The following is a 23,902-nucleotide window of genomic DNA, read 5'->3' as shown; positions in this document are numbered from 1 at the left end:
GAACGCGTGGAGGTATCAAATTGATGAAACCTGATGAAATTTATATATGATACTCAGGTCTACTGTCCTTGGAAGCTGTAGAAAAATCAACCTTCTAAGCCAACGCAATCAAAAGATACAGCCATTTAGGCCGCTAATTTCCGCAAATTTTCGAAACTCGCACGGGAATCAAAACCTACAGGGTACTTCCCGTAAACTTAGAATCTTGAAATTTAGTACGAAGTCACGTCTTATAGTACAGATATAGAAAAAATTACGAAAACCGTAATTTTTTAGTTTCATCATATAAAAAAAAAATATTTTTGAAAATTTCAAAGTTACTACTCCTTATATCATGAACGCGTTGAGGTATTAAATTAAAATTCATATTAAATACTTAAGTCTATAATACCTTTAAACTGTAACAAAATCAAAGTTTTATGTCAACGCAATCAAAAGAAACAATAACAATTTAAGCCGCATATTTTCAAACTTGCGACTACTTTCGAGGGAATCAAAACCTATAGGGTACTTCAAGTCGATTTAGAATCTCGAAATTCGGCATGAAGCAATGTTTTATCGCACATATAACAGAAAAATTCCGAAAACCTTAAATTTTTAGTTAGATTACATATTTTGTTTTTTCAAATAATTTTCAACTTAATCCTTTTCCTCATGAACGCGTATTTATGATCCTCCAGCTTTCCATATTTTGATGTTATAAATTTCATTTTGCAATAAAAATACCACAACTCGATTGTCGTGATGGGTGAACTTTTACTTATATACCTACAGGTTTGTACGGAACCCTCGGTGCGCGAGCCCAACTCGCACTTGACCGGTTTTTTATGTATGTACCTAACACATAATTAGTATATTAATTATTATATTTCGTATTTAAGAGGTAATTAGTACGTCATATTACTATTGCAACGATAATATGAAAGTTAATTTTATACATATACAGGATGATTCTCTAAGCATGCTGAACCCCATTTTTTTCTTAAATAATGAGTTTATTAATTTTGATTTTCGGAATTTTTAAATACAATATTCAAAGACAATTTTTTTTAAATTTTTGATTTTTTTGTTCTCATTGAAGTATACTGTTGATGACACTCTTGAGAACACTCCCCTCCCCCCTTTTGTAATGTAAATTATTTAGTTGATAATTTGTTGAAAATGATGTTTTTGTACCTGCCTAATTAAAAAAAGATGATGGTATAAAATTATTATTCATTTGAAATACTTAGATTTATTTTAGATTCTGAATGGAGCTAGGAATGTATTGGTTTTACAACGATGTTTATTTCTTTTTCTATTTCTTTTTATCCCTCTAAACTTGCTTAAATGTATCAAGTGTAGCATCTTTTATGAAAGATAATGTTTTTGAGCTGGTACTTAAGAGAGGTAAGTTTTCGATTTTCGAAACGGGTCTCGAAATAAAAGCGGTTAAAGGAGAAAAAACGTACGATTTAACGATTTAATAATATTAAATAGTTACGGACGACGTTTTCTACCAGAAATGTTGCTTCAAATAAAAAATGACAAGAGATATTTTTTGTTGTATTTTAGATTTTGTTTTTTACGACTTAAAGTTCAGAAAATTTCAACCATTTTTGAGCTATTTATAGGCATTTTAATTTTTGGAGTTTTTTTTGTTGTGATTCGGTTAAAAACATTCGTAAACATTTGAAATTTGGATTGTTTACTTTATTAGCCTTACCCAAACATTTAAGAGACTTTTTAAATCTAAGATTTGAAATTTTTTAATAATCTATAATATAACCTAGACAGATAAACCGTCTCCGCTCAGAATCGTTTTTCGTATACAATGATATAATATCATTGAATTCAAATTTAATTCCATCCATTACAGTAACCTATTTGTAATCTGCTGTTCAGCAGAGCGACATCCACGAATTACCCGTTTTTTAAATATTAGTCTACACTATATAATACTATATACTACGAAACTGTAAAAATATGGATAGCTCTGTCAGGGAAAATAAACAACTGATGTCTGCATACAATTATTAAGCAAATAATATTATTACATTTGTACACCATCTCTCCCTCATCTGCTATATTACGTTTACGATATATTCCACGTATACACAGTAAATAATAAATAATATTATTATAATATACGCTGTATTGTGCATAAAGTGATCCGCAGAAAATACGTCAATTCTATATAATTTCCTTATTAATATGATATTCGGAATCGATGTATACAATATAATATGATATTATAATATATTACAATGTTGTTTATTTAAACTTTTGCGTTCAAGAACCCATGTCAAAATGTTTAAACTTTGAAAGCCTATTATTATATTTTCTCTCATACACGCCAACACGCACCAAACATTGCGCACAATATGTACATAATATGTAAAATATATTACGGTTCGTGTGTATATGTATGTATATACGTAAAAGCAATGCGTAGCGCTTATTTTTTATTTCCTATATTATGTGCTCTCGACTCTACAACTACAAAAACGTGAAGTGTTTTAAACGCAGAGTAGAGAATTTAATATCACTATTTTTCACGTGTTTACACCGTGGGCGCAGTACCTTTATATGTGTGTGTGTTTAGTGCGCGACGTGTTTTTATATATTTTTCGTGTGCGAAAATATTACATTACCATCTAAACACGTACAAATCAAAATCAAAGTGGTTTTGTCGGGAACAATTTACGTCTGGGACTTATGTCAAACGTGTTTGTACCATCCGCGCGCAAACCATATTATATCGGTGCGTTTATATGGATTGTGACTGCGCGTTGTCTCAGTCTATTTCTCGTTTACACCAAAAATATAATATTATTGTCACATTCAAGTGCTCGTTATATTCAATGTACATTAACCACTGTATATTATTATTGTTAAAGTTATCCAATGGGCGCACATAAACGTGTACGGCGTGTACGGCACATGTGGTATACATACTAATATGTTATTATTCTAATAAACTTGTCAGAACGTTTTTAAATTAAGCAAAAAAAAAAATAAAAAATGGTAATATAATATTTTCTAAGGTCAGGTTTTTCAACAAAATCGTACTCTACACAAACATATGATTTTAGTAACGCGACTGCTTTTATTTCGTGGTACATTCATTTAAGACAAATTTAAAAGAAATCACGTTTTCACGAAATATTTAAAAAAATATAATGAATGTCGAATAAACTTACCTATACTGCAATTGCTGGGAAAATTGGAGTCGAATTGAGTCGTCTATGAAATCTACGTTAACAGAAAACAAAAAAGAATTGAGAAACGCGAAATTGGTGGAACGTTGTGAAAACGTGTGTATTTGAGGTGAAAGCAATCATCAATCTTTATGTTTGAAAAACGATTTGGTCAAAACTTCGTTTACTTGGGAATGGTCTAGCTTTTGTCTTCAAAATGATGTGCGATAATATTTTTTCGTCCATTTATAGATGTTTTTCGTGGTTTTATCGAATATCACCATAAAAATAATACGAATATAATTTATATGGTGGTAAATGGTAATACTCACTTAGCAGCTACAGTACCGAAAAAATTATCCCCACCATAATATTGTTTTGTATAATATTATATTTTTATTATTCAAAGTTTGACATTATTTTTGAGTAATATTTATTTAGAATATACGTCTCATCAAAACAACACGACCCGTTTATATTAATTTTATCCTTATTCTAACGGGGCTGTGTAATATTATTAAATTCGTCAATAAGTACTTAATTAATAATTAAAAACACTGGTTATTTTATAATATTTAATATTTATTTGATCTTAATTGGAAATTCAAAGATAGTGTTTGTCGGTCGTTGAATACTTGTTGATGTGTAGTACTACATTTTGTTTGTATATGCAAAAAGATAGTAGTAATTTAATAAAACTTTCGTGTGGACATAATAATATAGGTTATCTTCCATGAATTTAATACAATGCACAAACAATTACCCTTACTATTCAGTTAATTACTTCATTTGATCTGCTATATATTTTGTATAATTGTGTTTTTCTTTTAAGTAGATACAACTTAAAATCATAAAATATACAATTACTATATATTAAAAAAAAAAAGAAGAAGAAGAAATTGTAACATAAGTTTATAAGAACTGGTCGATTAATTCGACTGATTGTTAAAGTTATTCATAATATATATTATTTTACAAATTTTTAATAGACATTTTTGTATATTTTAGGTGACACGTGCAGATTTTCAACGGGGTATGAATCGATTAATTGGTAAACAAATGTTTTATTGAATTATTATAGAATATCTAGTTAGTTAATACCAAATAATGGTTTTTTTTTTATAAGTTATAATTATTTCATATGTATTAATTACGCGTTTAAAGTATGGTCGAATATCGTATAATATTAGGCGATATAGCGTTTATTCCAGTTATTCTCATTAATGGACTATTCGGATATAAAACCAAAAATTTTAAACAAAACCATGTAATGGACATTGGGCTGATGATTACATCAGTGAGTAAAAAATAAAATACTAAATATATTATGTTCATATTTAAATATTGTACTGTTTATGGTGTTGTAATAAAATTACCAGTTCATTTTTACACGCTTCAAACGTGAGCATTTCGTGTGATATAATATGAAAATACAGTATAATAATAATATATTGTATGAAAATCGTTAATGGAGCGAATGGCACCCTGCACATTACAACTGGTAATATTACTGTTATTGAACTATACTAAACCCGAAAAACTTCAACCATCATTTTACATTGCAGAAACTTTAAACCTTTTAGATGATTGTTAATATATATATAATACAATGTGTGTTGTGTTTTGTAAGTTGTAACCCTTAAAATAATATCTGGTCATTAAATAATAAACATTAAGTAAACCAGACAAATGATTGTATACTGGTTAAACTGTCACCGCTTCATATACTATTACGGTCCGAATAAATGTCTAACTACCGTATTTTATATATTAAAAAAGTAAATAATTATTATGACAATTATTCAAAAAAAAATTTGAGATTATGCGATTTAAAGTTTTCTCGTGAAAAAAAACTGATTTTGGAAAATAAATTTTAAAGTTAAAAATGGAAATATTTTTAATTGATTAATTATTAATTATATATTAATCATTTCATTAATTAATTATTATGTCTGCTTTAATTGTCCAACTAATACTCTTCAAAAGAGGTTAGGTAATCTTCTAATAAATAATATAAATATAACGACGGTGGTATATACATTTAACGCATGCGTTTTAGTTTAACGATAAATTATATTTTTTTTTCACGCGAAAAAATTACACAATACGCCACTAAAGTTACAGAACGCTTTTGACTATACTAGCTATAGTAAATGTCATCAAGTCGGATGTACGACCAAGGGCCGCAGGCTGTTTGTCACTTGAAAAAAAATAAATAAATAGAAAAACAATTGTTATTCCGCGCGAAGAGCAGCGTGAATCGCCAAGACGAATATTTATCATGTCATTTCCAATAGTGACGTTATATTATTATTGTTCTCGGTTTTGTACTTTGTCAGCAGGTCATCCTTATAGCCCTTTTGGTCTCGTCTTCTTGTTCTTGTTCTTGAATTTATTTGTCCATTTCTTATTTATGTTTTTTCGGACATGCACTGGAAAGAGAAGAACTGTCATTGTCGACGTCGTCTCAGTCGTCTTTTTCTCTTGTTTCCTGCTTTTCTTTTCTTTTCATTCTCTCCTACTTCTTATATCTTCCCAGTTCTTCACCTCCTATTCCCCTACTACTGTTTTTCTTTTAAATTTTTTCCTCTCGACGCCTAAAGTGGTATTCCGTAATATTTGGACATGAGCTTATTGCGTATTCGTCGAGCGTGCCGTATACGCTTCGGCCAGAGTATAACCTCGATAATATTTCCAACAGCTCGGCGGCACGTACCGAACAGAAAAATTCATGCCCGACACATACGTATTGCTGATGTGTTGAATGTAAAAACTGAGTTGTTTCCGCGTACACTGACCAAATAAATAGTAAATTTTGTTTGCCTTCCGCTGTCGTGCAGTAGGATATCGGGCAAGAGCGGACGGAAAACGTATCATAATATTATGCATGTTCAAACGCGGCTCCGACTCGTGCTCGATATTATTCATCTCTTATGTCATGACGTCATAATAACGTGGACTGTATGTCTGTATAATATATATTTTATGACGTCGGTGTTATTATTATTAATTTAGTGGTCGAAAATCGCGCAGAAAAAAAAAACTCCTAAACAAAATATTTTGTATACCACGCGTTTGCCGTGTTTCCCTTGATGGTTGCAATCATCCCGAAGGGCTCGACCATAACGGCGACGGTGGATTCTGTATATTATATTTATAGCGCGGAGTTCAGCTTGTTTCTCCATACCGTGTCGAAATTTAATCCGCACTCCAATAAATAATAATAAATGATGATTGAAACAATGTGTCAAATCATAGATAGAAAACGTAATCGACTTGTACTAAAGGTCTTGTACCATTATTAAAGGACGTCGCGTATACGTGGATACCGCATTATGACCGGATTTAGATGTGGGAGGAAGTGAGTGGGGATGAACTACTCTTACCATGCTCAAAATCGACGTCGACCAGGGTAGGTATATACTGTTACTATACACCATATTATAGCCAGGACACTGTCGACGTCGAGTCGAAACCAATCGGATTTCGATTTTATTAGTCTGAAAATTATTGTTCCGGTCTTCGCTTTTGTTTGGGAATTGCGCGATTATTGCTATATACATACATACATATATACATACAGACATACATACGTACAAACATATATATATATATATATATGCGAGTGAACACACGACCGCACACAATGGACGTCTGGAGGTAGGCGTAGTAAAAGACGACATTGTTTCTACCCACCCAGCACATTATATCTTCGGAATTATCTCTCTTTGTAGTGTCGCTTGTGTGGGCGCTTATACCGTGTATGGGTGTACGTATAGGTATAACATAATGTAGGATATCTGGTCTATTATCCTTTTCGAATTCGATTCCTCTGTCCTCGCAATATAATGTCCGTGCGGCTAGAGAGACGCAGCTATCGTGATAGAAACACACCGATGGATAGACGAATGGACGGACACACATAATAATATTAAATTATATACCACGGCCGCAGTTGTGGTAGTCAAATGATTTTGTAACATATTATACTGTTTGGTCATTAAAAATATAATTTACGGTTTATATAAGTGAACGTTGAAGAAATTTCATAGGGGAAGAAACCTACCACCCTCGGATCGCCACCCATTCGACTGGCTCTATATAACACGCGTTTAAGTGTGTTATAGTATAATATAGCAATTATTATAGTAAGTTGTGCATTCGCTATACTAATAAATACGTGACGCGCTTATATTATGATTTGATTCGGAACACGTCTTCATAACAAATAATATCATAATAATATTATACTGTACGGTCCGACGTCACCGGGAATTAATATATGATATTATGATATTGAAACGACATCAATCCTCGGACTTATCCTCTTTAGACTCAATCATCGTGCACATATTTTAATAATGACATTATTATATGATACTGTGTCGTACCTGCAGCGCTGACCCATAAGCCGCCTTTATTTGACGTCAAAGTAATATCTATACATATTATTATTATTGTTACCATCACAAGTCACGAGTGAGTTGAAATGACGGTGTTTTTTTCTTTTCATCTCGTCTCGTATCAATATTAATATAATGTATCGAAATGCAGTGAGACATATTATTATCATTCTTATTATTATATTGTGTACGACTGCAACTGTCGTGTATTATAAAGCAATATTTTTATTATAATGTGCTGTGTATTTATTTCTCGACGGTAAAAACTTCAACCATATCCAGATTCCCAAGTTTTTCGTGCCCAATAATATATTTGTTATGACGGGTATTTCATCCGTTGCATAACGTGCGTTACGGTTCGAGTGTTTGGGTTTATGATATTTTATTATGTATTTTATATTAAATTGACGTTTGCTAACACTAGCTGTTAGTAAATTTCAACTGTTGCTTTCTTGACACTTTAGACTTTTATAAGCCTATAAGCCCGTAATATCGAAACGCACAATCTATAATACACCATTTGTAAAGCTTAATGTTTTTGTTATTATCATTATTATTATTATTAATGCGATAAAATTTATCATAAAACAGGAAATAGGCTGCCTTGTGATTTTTATAGTGTCCACAAACCTATTGTAGTTTATAAAATAAATTAATTTCACCATAAAATTAGGTTGTTTGGTAAAAAAAAAATAATTGTAATCCATTTTGAATTACTATGGGAAACGGAAAGGTGCTACTGAAAGGTTCTCTCTGTTATATGATTGGCTGTATGTCTACTAACTACTTAGAGCCATTATTGTATATAAATATAGTATGAATATGATAATTATTATAATTTTCGTACATTCGAAGGTTCAAAGAAAAGGCTATAAAAAATTATTGTCCAATTTTGTTTTTATAAGCACTACAAGTTTAAATTTTTAAGAATTTAGATAAAATTACGAAAATATGCAGTAAATTATTTTGTAGTTAAAAATCCATGACATTTTTATTGACCCAAGTCTTGGGCATTTAATATAAGGTTCTTCAAAAGTTTTCTTACAGAAGCATAAAAATCTTAAATACAATATACAATATTAAATACATATATACACAATTTTTTTTTTAAACATTTCCAAGTTCAAATTTCGATGTAATTGAAATTATTTACACGAAAAATAATAATTTCAGTTGTTTTGATGATATTTAAAGAAGCAATATTTGAAAGTCTTGAAACTTTTCACCATTGCGTAAATCATTATTTAATATACACAATTCAGTTTTCAAAGTATTTAGATTAACTTTAGGCTATTTCCATAATGAACAACACGTTCTGCGGTACGTTGGTATTGACTTAAAAGTTTATAACAGTTATTAATGTATTATTTGATACCTATATATTATTGTAGATGTAATATCATAAGATGTGATTTTTGGAATTTATTTGGTTGAAAATTAGTTACAATAACATCTAATAGAACAATAAATTACTCATGGCAGTATAAATAAATAGTAAAAAAATTACTTATAAAATATATATGTTAACATTTCATCTCCACTCAGAATATCGTTTTTCATCATTAATAATTTGAACGATTTATCATTGAATTCAAATTGTACACTTCCCCGATAAAGCTACTAAATATATGATGAGTTATTAGTTACACTCACAGCATAGCAACTTAGTGACTCTCTTGGTTTATTTAGATTAGATTTATTATATTTGTATTTTATTAATGGAATTTATATCTCATATTAAATCATACAACATTATTTAAGAATTTAGTTTTTATTGAAAGTACTGTAACCTGCAGTGGCCTTTTTGTTTTATTATTCTTTATGGATCACAAAAAATAATTGACAGGTATAACAATTAATTACGTAGTAGGTTAACTTGAACTCCACGATGGATAACAATCGCGCCTACCTGATAACATATTCGTTTTTTCCACTATATAGTATTGTGTTTATATTTAAAATGATAAAATATTTCACACTAACCATTACCGACATTAAATTATTAATACACCTATACGTATTGTTGTATGATGATCACAACATAAAGGTATTTTTAAATAACGTAAAAGCGTTTGTAATAATTATTATCAAGTAAAATCTAACTCATAAATTGAGTATATATTTAGCAATACGCATAATTATGCATATTATTAGTATAAGGCTCAGTCTGTTCAATAAAACAAATAATATGAACACAATATTATCATGTTTTTTTTGTGTAACTAAATAATGATCAACGCACAGTTAATAAAAAAATTTGTGACTAGTTGACAAAAAAAAGTACTAAATCTCAATTTTTAACAATAATTAACCTAATCAATATAATAATATAAGCCTTGACGTGTTTTAATTATTATAATATGCTTTTACATAACATAATAATATTAAGTCGATGTCATTGATTGTTGCAGTTTTTTTTCTGTCTACTACCATATACCTTTGTTTTATTGGTGTGCAGACTATCATAACAGCTTAAAAAATATATATTATATTCATCACGGTATATTGCGTAGACACGATTGTTAAATAATTTATGGATATTGCAACAGAGTTTTAACGATGCCGAGTGACATAGTCTTTGTCGGAATGTAACCAATTATTAACTGTGCATATCAGCTAACTGCACGCAGTTTACGTACCTACAAACAAATATTATATCGGAAAAGTAATATTATAAATGATATTATTATTACCATTATTGTTATTATCGATATTAATAATTGACTATATTGAAATGCACAACAATACCAACATTTTTTATTCATAAATTATTAGCACACGTTATGTTTTTATTATTATTATCGACATTGTTATGGCGTTTATATTCAAATTGAATTTGGAATGTTAAAAGGGGGTTACAAGTATAACGTCGTATTAATACGTAATAATAATAATAATAATAATAATAATAATAATAATAATAATAATAATAAAAGTATCTGTCAATAGAATATTATTATAAGCTGGTATTGGCGTATGCCGCTTCGTCGTTTCTAATGATACAGTAATGTTAACGACTTGGTGTACACAAACGTATACTCGCGCACACACAAGGTTTATAAAAAAAAAATTTTAAAAAATATAACGTTTTCGAACACATCGTCTTACTCCCCGCACCGTGTTACGACTATACTGTAGGTATATACATATATTATTATTCTTTTCGTTCAGAGAGTCAATTTAGTAACCGCAGAAGATTTCCTTGTTATTATTGAACGACCAAAAGAAGAGAGCAATACATTATCATCCTTACCGCCTTTCTGCGGTCACCCCTTCCTACCCGACCACGGAGCCGCTGCATATTCTTTACATCGTGGCCGGGGGCCCATGTTGAATTTTCCTCGGTGGCTGTAGCACGGGTATGCCATTTCCTCTAGCGGCTTACCCCTACCCTTTCCACCGCTTCCCGCGCGTCTTCTTACGTCGCATACTTAATGCACGACGTTTCGTCTATACACTTTTTTCTTTCATATTTTTATCTCTCCATATATACTTAAATAATCTTGCACCGTGACCGAAAAAAAAAGCTGAGAGAAAAAAGCTTACTGTAATTTTCATATATATAATATATAAATAAATATAACCAAGCCATAGGTATACATCTATGCGTAAGAGCAGCGGAGCTGGTGGCTGCGGCAATGGTTTCAGCATCTTGACAAGCGGTCGGTGTTGAAATATTCAGCACATCATCTATTTGATTGCGACGCACCTGTTCGGTGTATGAAGCATGTAAAATAAAAATTTCATGTATGCATGTAAAAAAAATATTATTATTCAACATAACCGGAACTCTAGTAGTTTAAATGATTTATTGCTGTTTATATATTTTTGAATTTTTTAGTTTCTTTTTTTTTACATGTTCATAAATATTCTAGCTTGCGTATGGAAACGACCAGAGTGTACAAACAAGTCAATATGCGCAATAAAATAATGTTACGACTTATTCAATTATTACAACTATATATTATTAGTTTGTAAAATCAGAATAATTATAGACACTTTCACACAGCTATAATATTGTTATAGGCGCCGTCAGTGGTTTTGTAGGGTCTATTTGAAATTTTAATATATTATTATTATTATTATTATCATCATAAAGTCTGATTAAGGCGTTGAAAGTAAAATTATATGAGATAAATTTATGTGTCAATAATTTATATACACGTGTGCCATTATTATTATATGCATGTTAGTTTGTTAAAATTTAACATTATTTTTATTATTTGTTTTTATTAAATTCAATCCTCAGTAGCAAAGGCTATTGGGAAGTACAAAAAATATTTGCGATACAATAGAATATAATATGTACATAAAAGACTATAAATTTGAACAATAATTATATTTTTTTTTTCGAAATTTCTTATTGATGTGGAAATGTAATCTATATCTATATCTGATAAGTATGCGTTTTCCTTGAGCTTTTTTTATGTAAGGCATTCCATTAGATTATGTTTGATAGTAAATTGGATCCCAGATGAAGGGTAAAATGGTAGATTGTTTTGTCCATTAAGAAGCTGTAAATGACGATGCCTGTTCATTGCTACCTTAATTTTCTTTAGAATATCCAGTGGATGGTGTCCATTGAGATTAATTTTTTTTATCTCATAGAGTTTGGTAATTTGGAGATTCCAGCACGCTTGCCAAGTGTAATAACATTTGATTTTAATCACAATATTGAACGTCGTTTTTGTAAGTTATTCGAATAAGAGTGATGAGTGGAAGTTTCGTTGCTTTTTTGCTTCCAGGTTCAACGTTATTCTTATAATATAGTCAATTCATATAAACTCGGAATTTGCATACAGTATTTTTAGATATTATTTTAACTGAAATAAAATAACATTGAATTAATAGTTAATAGATAGATTTAGGGTAATTGTATTATTTGTATAAGTTAAATTTACATTGTATTTTAATTGTATTAAAACGCGTTGTGTTAAATTCACAATGTAAACGAATTAGTGAATTAGATATGTAAAAAAAGGATCTAGCATGGTGGCTTAACTCGAAATAAGATTAAAACGCAGTTATAGTGTCTAAACAAATGAAACAGTTATTGTGTAGAATGTGAAATAACAAAAAAATTTTTTTAATTAAATTAAATAAAACGACCAAACGACCGGCAACACTCTTAAGATTGTTAAATTACTGTGGGAAAAAAATTCGAGTAATTCTATAAATAAAAACAAAGGGTGTATGAAGTTAAACTGTCCTCAACGTTATGGTAAAGCAAAGGAATAAAAGTATAAAATGATTACAGTTTATCAGTTGAAATAATGTCAAAAAAAGGGGCATAAAAAACATTTAAAACGTCTATCGTTGTTGCATTATTCATAAGAGAATTTCAATTTATATTCGTATTGCGTTTGTGTTTGGGTTGCATTGTGATCCATTCAACGGCCGTTTATTTTGGAGAGTTTAAGAAAAAAAAATCATTTGATTACTCAAAAATATCCGAAAATATTTTGGTACTTTAATTGATATTTTTTTTTTATACACCACTAACACATTCGAAATGTTGAATTTATCACTCCCATACGATTTGATATCTGTAAATTCAAATATGTACGTATACAAACATTATATTGTTTATTTATAGCAGGTAGGTATTATTTACCTAACCGATATGAGAAAATCGTATTTCAAAATAGTTTAGAATCGTATCTGAAAAACAGGAACATAAAATATTGAAACTGCTGCTAACGTGTCTGTAATGACAATATTTGATTATTCTATTGCACTAAAATAATTATTTGACTTGATCAGTCTTATGATTTTTACTTTATGTGTATAGTGAAAAAAAAATAAAATTGAATATGATATGAGACTATATTATTATAAAATATTCTAGTTGGACACAATAATTTTGACGAACACTCGATCAATTTTACTGCTATATCAGTAATAGTCTATTTGTGTCTGTATTGGCATTTAATAGCAGTACTCTAAAAACCTTCCTAAAAGTGGCATTACTATACTAGCAGTAATAATTCCAATGGTTTCTTATGAAAGAGGAAGTTGTATTATGCGCAATATGCTTAATGTGGGCACTGTCGTTTTATAGCAAATGATAGTAGATAATTATTTCAATTTTATTTATAAGTTCACATAGGTGATTCCAGTTTTATTTTAAAACATGCCTATAGAACAAAATGGCATTGCTGAGTGTCCATCAACGTCTTAATTATTGTTATGATTACTGGGTGGATTTTTCTAACAAGTATTTTTATGTCCCTGTGAATTAGCCCATATTATTATTTATACTCCAGGGTAAAGATTGTATATCTCTTTTAAAAAGTAAAAAATACAAAAAATAGAAAATTGTGATGTTGAATTATGAATATGTGTGTGTTACTCATGCAATCGTATACCTTTGTAAAATAATAAAACATTTTTAACGATATTATATTCATTAAAATGTTGCACGGTTGTAAATATTACATGATATTATACGGAGTCCATTAAAAAAAAAAATTGTCTTGCTGATCTATACTTAGTGACTCACAGCAGAGTTAAAACAAATTAAATGCAAAAAAAAAAGATTTATAAATCAGGGTGATGTAGAAAGTGAAATTAAAGTCCAAGAACTTGTAGATATTAAGGGTTACTCATTTGATGTTTTAGGTGCCTTTTATCCCTTGTCTGTGAAATTCCGGCACAGCACTGTGGCTTCTTAAATGATTGTTCAACTATCAAACTTTTTATCATAGTTTAATATTCGTAAAAAAATGCAGTGATATACTTTATGGTGATCAATTTTGTATGATTATGTTTGTTAGTTTTATTTTTACTATTCAGTTCCATATTTTATGATTCTGTTATCCTTTCATATCGATTATGACTATGACTAGAGTTCAAAACTTTGAATTTTTAAATACATAATAAGAAAAAAGCTGTATGTTTATATAAAGTAAAAAAAATATGTATATATTATACGAGCTTGATCATTATCATTGTTAGCATTGTCTTGGTGCACATGTGACCCAATGAGATTTTATCGATTATTTATTCTATAAATACATACAAATTATACTTATGTAATAGATTGATAATTTAACATGCAATATCAAAAGAGAATTTTTAAGGAAACATAAAAAATAGTATTTTTATGCCAAAAACCTAAATTAAGTTATAAATTATTAATAGGTTGTAATAAATTAAAATATATAGCACCTATTTAGAAATAATCGTAACGTTACTAATTTGAATTTAAATCCGAACCTAAGTTAGTCATGTTATAGTAGTCACAAATTACAATCTATTTTTATTATGTATTCTCAATAATAATATTGATTATGTGGTTGGGGGTTTATTATCGTAAGAGAAAAAATATTTTTGATAAGTCGTATATAGTTATTTTAATTATAAAATGAACGCGTAAAAATTATAATGGAAAAAACAATTATTTGGATATCATTATATTATAAGAGAAATAAAAATGGTAAATAATACGTTATAATATATTCTGCACTTATTGTATATACGTTTCGAATTTATTAGTATTAGTGTGACGATATAATCATTAAGTACCTACCTGACCGCAATAATATGGTTAAAACTTTCGAAGTTATATATAGCTATATATAGATATATTATATATTAATTATTATTGTATAAGTACTCTCAAAACGCATATTTAGTAGAAACCGTATAATCATCTGTTTATATTTTCATATTTAATAAGTTTTGAAATTTTTTGTTATTACTCGTGATTGTTTATTACTCATGAATATATATATATTTTAATGTTCATTATTCCGATGAACCATATTTTACTTTCTATATTTATGCATCCCCTCCCCTCCTTATTCCCATATTATTATAACATAAATTCATAATATTATACAATAGAACACGCTTTAATATACATACATCATTTTAATTTTTTAATTTTTGAAAAGTTTCAAATTATTTTTATATCATTCATGAATTAATGTTTGTTATGGAGTTATTATATACTTAAAGTAATATTCATATTTTTGTAATCATTCGAGTTGTAAAATTTTCAATAATTTCTAAGGGACTTTTGATAAATAATAAAACGTAAGTTATTAGATCGCTTATAATGGTATAAAAAAAAGTAAACAAATTAGTTTAGTTTTTATTTTATAACATTCATTTTTATTCAACAGACCCGCAAGAGTAGAAAATATCATGTACAATTTACATACATAAAATGTAAAATAAAATAATTAATGTATTATACAGAATGATAAATTATGGTATTTAATTAAAAATATTTTATAACATTTGAAATAATAATATTTTGCATATATGTTTGAATATTTCACTAATATATGATTAACTTATATATTTGTAGTTATGATGTGATTTATATAATAGCTGTTTACATTTATTTGATTTATTTGATGTGTTTGGATGCCGTAAGCATATTATGATCAAAAATAATTGTTGTTCTTTATGCATGACTTCATTTAAAGATCGTAGTTATTAAACGTTTGATTATTTGAATACAAAATTATCATCATAAAATTCACTACCAATATATCATAATGAATGTAAATAATTCAGCGTTTAGCAATCCACCGTTTGTAAATTAAATTAAACTTAGGTCGAGTACGAATAAATAACAAGTGAGTGTCATCGCAGGACGTCCACGCCCGCCAGATGTGAAACATCGAAAAAGTTTTATAAGGAAAATATTTACGAACACTGAAATATTATAGTTTATTAGAGAAAATAAACACGACATAATCAGAAACAAAATATTCATATTTTTTTAGGGAAAATCATTCTTTATTTTAAAGGTGAATTCGTACATTATGTGTTACGCGCTTCGTGTGCTTTTCGCGCATGCGCTCGTTTCGCTTGACACGCCGACAAACGTTCACCCGACGCATTAGATGTTTTACAGAAAAATTGAGCTAGCTGGGAGAATATTACAAAAGAACAACTCTAATAATGGTTGCCATGGTAGTTTTTTGATGAGACTGTTTTTTAAAAACTTTTTGTTAAATATGCAGAGATAACACTGTGTGCCCTGTGTGATATCCATGAAAAATTAAATACAGATGGAAGTTAGTCGAATTGAAAAGTAGGCAGGAAGAATAATAATATTAGATTAGCGATGAGCTATAGATGAACTGCTGCAGATTGGCGGAAAGGCAGCGATATATAACGTGAAATGTGAATTAAGATGTTACACACTGTTTCACAAACGCTTACGGTTGAGAAACACTATGGAGATAATGGAGATTAAAATATATATAGCGCAGTTAATCCTATATAATTATCAATATAAATAATTGATAGTTAATACATCAGTACCATAATCGATTTAAAATTCAAAACACGAAAAGTATTTGAATTTCGAATAATATGGTATTTGTTTTTAACCGTATAGCATGTATTTTATCTTGATAAATTTAGAATATTAGCTTGACTAGTACCATAGTAAATTTCACATTATTTTACATTTTATAGTGTATATAAAATGTTTTTTCCTGGATGTTTTTAGTCAAGCATTTAAACATAAATACGAAGAAAAATTAAATTTATAAATCAATATAATGTTCTTTGACAAGCTAATATAATATATATAAATATGATTTTTTTTTTACGTTTTTGATATAAACCTATAATAATATGTGACTTGGTGAGGCGTGTTCGTACGCTCAATACGTGAAAACGTACTGAGCGTACGTACCAGCCACAGTTGCTAGCTTCCGGATGGGTGACCACACGGGATTTTCGGCAACATATTCTTGCCACATATATACAAACAAGTGTTGCAATTCTATAAATTAAAAAACCTACAAAAAAAAAAATAACTCCCAACCGTACCACCCCAATACCCAATGGTTTAGCGCGGGTTCTTGGAAAAAAAAAAAAAAATTATTATTATAGATAATGATACCCGGTTATATTTTTGAATTATTAAGGCGGTGGTGTAGAATTAAAATAATTGATGGATAAAAAAAAAAAACAGTAAATCGGTAGAAGCACACGTATTTATCTTTTTTAATGTAATCGCTTTGTAGCTATTATCATAATGAACAGTGCCATAAAAAACAAATATACGTTATGTGCAATTGTGACTGTATATTCACGCACCCGTTCACAACAGGTGGCGGACGACGATAGTAGTTTTGATAACGTTGAAATGCGATCCTTATTGTTTGAAAGAAGTTTTGGGATGAGAACCAACAGAGGGGAGAGAAATTAAAAAAAAAAACTTCTCAAGACCCTTCTACGGATTAGGAAACGTAATTGTATGGTGTGCGTGCTTGTGTATGTATGTGTGTAAATATTATAGTGAAGAGGGGTTGTAGTCGTTTCATTAAAAAATTTCCGTCAACCCGTTTTTAGCAGCATTATTGTGAAAATAAATCGTAAATTATTTTTGTTCCTTACGGCAGTGATGATGCTACGTTGAATAAATAGTCCTTCTTTTATTTGAGGACTTAGTGAAAAGAAAGAAAAACGGCTGTAAATTGTCCGTAAATAAAAAAAAAAAACAATTGTATACCTACTATAATTTTAATGAAAAAAAAAAATATATATACGTACGGAGTTGTGTATATATTTATAGGGGTCTAATAATTTTTTAAATTAGCAAAATATATTATTATTAGTACAGAAGATAAAGAATAATATCTTTAAAAGATCAATTAGGTAATCATATTGTTTTTAACTAACTTAAATTTGTTGCGTATATTAGCCTCTACTTATATTATATAGTATTACACAATATACCAACAAATTTGTTATAAATAGTTATTTCGTTAAAATTGAAAGAATATGATCAACAACAATGAAAATAGGTAATTTCGATTATTATTTTATATAAAAATTTAAAATTTATCTATTTAAAAGGTATTTTTTCAGTCGCCTTATGGGAAGTATTAATAAAATTGAACAATATCATAAGCAATATCTGGTGTTTGTTACTTGTTATCAGAATCGATTTTGATCATCATAATCGATTCGGTTGAAAAACAACAATTTGTTCATAATAGTATTATTTTAACGGGTCGTTGTTACATTTTATCCGAGAACCGAGTCCATATTTTGCATTAATTGCATTTTACAATTTTTTGTTTCTTCTAAAATCCATCTCTTATACGTTCCTTTACGCGTCCTCAAAACAGCTTAAAATATCATATCTTTTAAGTCATACTTTTTTTTAGCCGACTCGCGTTTGGTATTATAATGACGTTATTATAATATTATGCAATCTCTGTTTCATTACACGCATTGCCTTCGCGAGTTGCCATTTTAATTTTTAATTGACACGCATTCAGGTGTATCTTATACTTTGCTAATTGGATGCGTATTACGAAGAAAATATCAACCACCGCACATAAAATTATAAGTTTCAATCCAGCATGAGTATATAGTTAATGATTATATACCAACAAAGTATTTTAAGTTATTTCTCTAATATAATGACAACATAAGGTTTTTCACCATATTATTTTCGTATTATTTCGCTTCAAGTATTATTCACTAAGAACCATAAATCCTCAAAATAATTCGTTGACAATTCTTTTTGTTTATGGTATTGCCGTAGTTGGAAATTCCTGATGAATATTTATAAGTTTATTAAAAACCATCTTGTTTGCCAAGTAAATTGAATTTCATTTAGTGACAAAAATACTATATAATAATATTCGCGAATTTGGGCATTTTTAGTTGGACCACTAATACCACTCTGTCGTCGTAATCAGAGCTCGAATAAAGTCATTGATTTCAGCGGCAAGCGTCGCTGCATATTTTAACAAACGCCAATTCTAATTAATGGAGTGAAACAAAACAGGGAAATAATAATTCACGATAATTGGCTCAGGGTTCTGGAACCGTTAAAATAATATGTAGGTATTATCTTATTTTATTTTTATAATTAAACGCAAACGTCCCATTATGGACGTATCTATTACTATAGGTACATAGTAGTTGTGTGCACGTATCGAAAAACAGCGACGAAATAATCTATATATATTTTTTTTATTCATTGTTGTTAATTAATATCGGCGGAAATGTCCATCAGTTAAAAATTGTTTTGTTGTTTTTATATTTAGTTATTTTTTAAAACTTTAAAAATTGTATGGTGATGTACGCGACGAGACTTAGTGATGCGTTTAGGGTTTGGGTATGTTGAAGCTACTGATTTCGTCCATACGTGTTGGAGGCATTCTGTGATTATGCGGTAGACTGAGAGTTCATTTTTACAGTAATTGCCCCTTGGTTTCTTTTCTTTTGCCATGAGGTATCCATGTGTAAGACAGGCGTGGCTGATGCTGAATCTGTTGATGATTACTTTATCTTTACTGTTCAGAGAGAGGCCAGCTGAAAAGTGTTTTTTGTATTCTTTTTAATCTGGTATTCTACTTCAACCAGTACTCACCAGTGTGTCTTAATTAGGATAAGTTCTTTGGTTTTGTTTTTTTTTTAAAATAACTTGTTGTTTTAAGTCTTGGGGTGTTTGTTGATTAAACTGCCTTCTTGGCTTCTTGATCTGTTTTTTCATTAAAATCGACTTTGAATGACATTAATATCGTAATCACTCATAATCCTCATCGGAACATGATCGATATAAAAATGCAGCCGAATCTTAATAACTCAATATTTTTTCTTGCCCTATATGGCTATATACTATAGACGCGGCTGTATAATACAGTTAGACGTAATTATCATAGTCAACAACGGGACGAGACATTGAAAAAAAAATATTATAATACTATAATATTATTATTCTCGTAGACAATTATTTGATATTATTACTACGTTTTTTTTTTGATACACCACATAAAATTCTATGTACTAATGTACTTACAGGCTTAGATCATATGTTATACGAATGAACCACAACGTATTAAATCAAGACAAAAGATGCTACCAATATCAACTACGAGTCATCAAATTAAGTGTCAATATACGCATGTGTATCACAACTTGCATATTTATTCATAGTTAAATAAAACAATCACATTAAGTTTTGAACTTTGACGACAAATAACAAAATATTATAATATCAAAATATTTCTCGTCACCTATGTTGACAACAAAATAATATGTAGTGTCCAAAGGGTGAGGAAATTTTCTTAAGAATAATGTATCTATTCAAAATTTGAGTTTTAGAATTATTAAATACCATTAGACCATGAATAAAATTTTTTTCAAGGAGGTATTATTATACCGTGGTAGTGCAAGTATCGGACGACTGCAATGTAATAATCGAATTTGAACATCATTATCACCACATGAATATCGCGATCGCTCGCAATCTTTATAGGAGCAGAATCAGTATGTGGATAATGTGACAAAAAGTAATTAATATTGCTGGCAACGGCATGGCGGTCACAAACGGTGCAGTAAAATAAAAACAATATTATATTATATTAGCTGATCTCGTGCACTTTGTTGCCCGTTAAATGTACTAAATCTATATGACTCAAACTTTGTTCAATTTGTTATTTAATAATCGGTGTATGGTGTTCAAAACTTATCTTAACTTTTCTGTTACCTGAAATAAAAATTATGATTCACAGAAGTATAATATTATCAGGTAGGCAATCTATCTGCGGTAGATCGCGGACCTCGTACTGTTTGTACGTAAGTGTATGATTTAACTCTAAAGTATTAAATTTATACCAAGTTTGTAATTTTTAGTTAATTCCACTAACAGTAGATTAATATAATCAATTAATACAAAATCCTTTATTATGCTAGCAGTATATTTTTATACATACAAATAAATAGCTGAATTACCCAGCGTTGTCCGAGGAAAAAATTGTGATTTATACTGTAAGTGAAAGTCGCTTTTTTATCGAATTTTTCATTTTGATAATGCTAATACGCAAATTACAACTCTGTCTGTCTGATGCATATAAAAATTTAGCTAACGCATGTGCATTAAAATAAAAAAATACGTCGAAAGAATGCGGAGGATACAACATAATATCTAAATTGAAATAGGCTGACAACTAATAAAACTTATACCTCGCGTTTTATACTTAATTTTAAAAAAAATACGTTTTTTGAAATGTAATTTTTATTATTTTAGAAAAATGCTACATAACTACCGATTAACCAATATTTCTTTATAAACAATATTTTTAGTTTTTTCACCAGGGCCATATATATAATATGTATATAAGTTTTTTTCTGAGCTTACATAGGAGCAGTCAACATAAAATTGTCCATGAGTGAAACAGGGATCGCTGATGTGAATTCCTGCAACTTTTATTCTCTGTCCTTGTGCCTTATTAATTGACATAGCAAAACAAAGTTTAATAGGAAATTGGACAAGTTTAAATTCGAAGTGATACTCGTTTGTTATCATTGGTATTCTTGGGATATATACAATTTGACCACTCGCTGAGCCGGTAAGAATTTCAGCTTTAATAAGGTTTTTTTTTCAAAAATAATATTTTTAATCTCGGTTCATTGCAACACATTGGGTGTATTTAAATTTCGAATGAGAACAATAGGCGCACCAATTTTTAAATCAAATTTGTATGGAGGGAGACCTGATGGATTTAATGAATTAAGAAATTCAGTCGGGATATCTATAGCTTCATCTTGATTAGTAAGTGTATCTATGGAAATATAGTTTTTTTTTTATCAGCTTCGAACATGGAAAGAACTTTTTCGTTTATGATGTTGATGGTGTTGTTTTTAGTGGCCAAAATTGCACGTTCACGGAGCCATTCATAAGATTTATTGGAAAGATGAGAAATTTCAGGATAAACTTTGTTGATTAAGTTATTTAGATCAAGAACCGAAATCGCAAATGTAGAATTTATTTGTATCATGCTATCTAGTTCCATCACCAATTTTCAAAAGATGTTTCGAGAGGAGCTCGGAATTATTATCACTACCAAGGTGTACATGCATATTGGTTGTGAATCTCAACGATGTTATGTAAGACCAAAGATATGATGACTTTAGATAGGCGTTGAATTCATCGCTTTTAGTGTCCTTTGGCACAACTGGCAATATTAGTCTAAAGTCACCAGAAAAAAAAATAACAACTTTAAATAAAAACAAAAATAAAAATACATAATATAAAATAAACCCGAGCATCATATAAGCATAAACGTTGGCCGTTGGAGTCGCTGGGTGGTCAGGGAGGATCGAATAGTAGTGATTGTGGAAACCCAGAATGCTTACCATGTTGCCAAGTCTACGCAACAGGCCATTATTTATAATAATTGATAGCTCCTTTGTTTATTAAGTTAGAGAATCGATCAAATGTCATAAACCTTCTCCAAAATCAGCTCGTCAGTTTAAATAAAAAATCATAACGATCGGTTCTGTAGTTTCGAGAATTCAGTAGTTTTTTCACATTTATATAATAGATTATTATCATCCTCGCAGATGATTATCCGATATTAAAATTACGTTGGATTTTGCTTACTGCAGTAAATATTTAATGTACATTCTGATTCACTATGCATGCCCATCCTTTTTTTTTTCTTAATATAATACAGCTACACGATTTATGATTTTTGAAATGTTTTAACATCGATATTAGTGATATTACCCTATAATATTTTTTGAATATTTTAGATTTGCACAATTTAGATTTATTCATAGTTCTCTGTATCTGAAAAAACTTCAACGTTTTTCAATTCCAATTATTGTCAATAGTTATATTTATTTCAAATTTCTTTATTGTCTAAATTGAATGAGTAATAAATAAAATATAATTTAAAAAAAAATAGTTTTTTTAACTAAAATGTATAGGTATACTAATGATATTATAATTATTAAAATTGTTAAAAATGGCTTCACATCACTATAAAACTAGTAAAATATAATATTGAATTTAGTACATTTTATCATACTTCTGCAGTTTTTGCAATTTTTAAAAACTATATAGTTTTATTGGTTAATTGCAATAGTTTTCAAATTAATTGATACGTCTGATATTTTCATTTCCTACATCATCTTCGGCTCACATATAACGTTTGACAATACATAAGATAGGGAGGGGGGGAGGTGTTCTTATTTGAAAAATTGTAGATTATAATGTTAAACGATATTCTTCTCAAGAATATAATAATTGAAAACTCCAAAAATCAGATACCGAATAATAACTGCAGCATAATATTATTAAAGAAAAAAGTCGGGCGAGAAGGTTCGGTTAATCATCCTGTATATACCGTAAACATTATATTTACTTAAACACTCAGTATTTATATATATTAAATATATACCTCCAGAGACTGGGACGCAATGCGATCACTTGGCAAGCGCACGCACAATTATATTGTTTAAAATATATATATATATATATGTAGGGTATAACCTCGTAAATGCAAACAGATCTAATCGAGTCTGACAAATGGCATCTTT

General features: G+C 29.2%; 1 protein-coding gene across 6 annotated transcripts in view; it reads left to right on the top strand.

The window, feature by feature from the left end:
* The window catches only part of LOC107161789 (uncharacterized), a 375,424-nt gene that overhangs the window by 47,441 nt on the left and 304,081 nt on the right, over nt 1-23,902 (top strand). For 3 of the 6 annotated variants that reach the window (XM_089226401.1, XM_089226405.1, XM_089226400.1), the window contains one exon: nt 4,188-4,230. The exons of 1 other annotated variant lie outside the window; for it this stretch is intronic. The gene's annotated coding sequence lies outside the window, so the exon portion shown is untranslated. The remainder of the gene's footprint in view (nt 1-4,187; nt 4,231-23,902) is intronic. 2 more of the 6 variants (XM_089226404.1, XM_089226402.1) reach the window with 1 other exon arrangement.

This window comes from Diuraphis noxia, unplaced genomic scaffold (genome assembly GCF_037042655.1).
Source record: "Diuraphis noxia isolate RWA-SAM2 unplaced genomic scaffold, SU_Dnox_SAM2 contig0004, whole genome shotgun sequence".
Classification (NCBI taxonomy): Eukaryota; Metazoa; Arthropoda; class Insecta; order Hemiptera; family Aphididae; genus Diuraphis; species Diuraphis noxia.
Note: the sequence above shows the minus strand (reverse complement) of the source record. Positions and strands in the feature narration are given on the sequence as shown.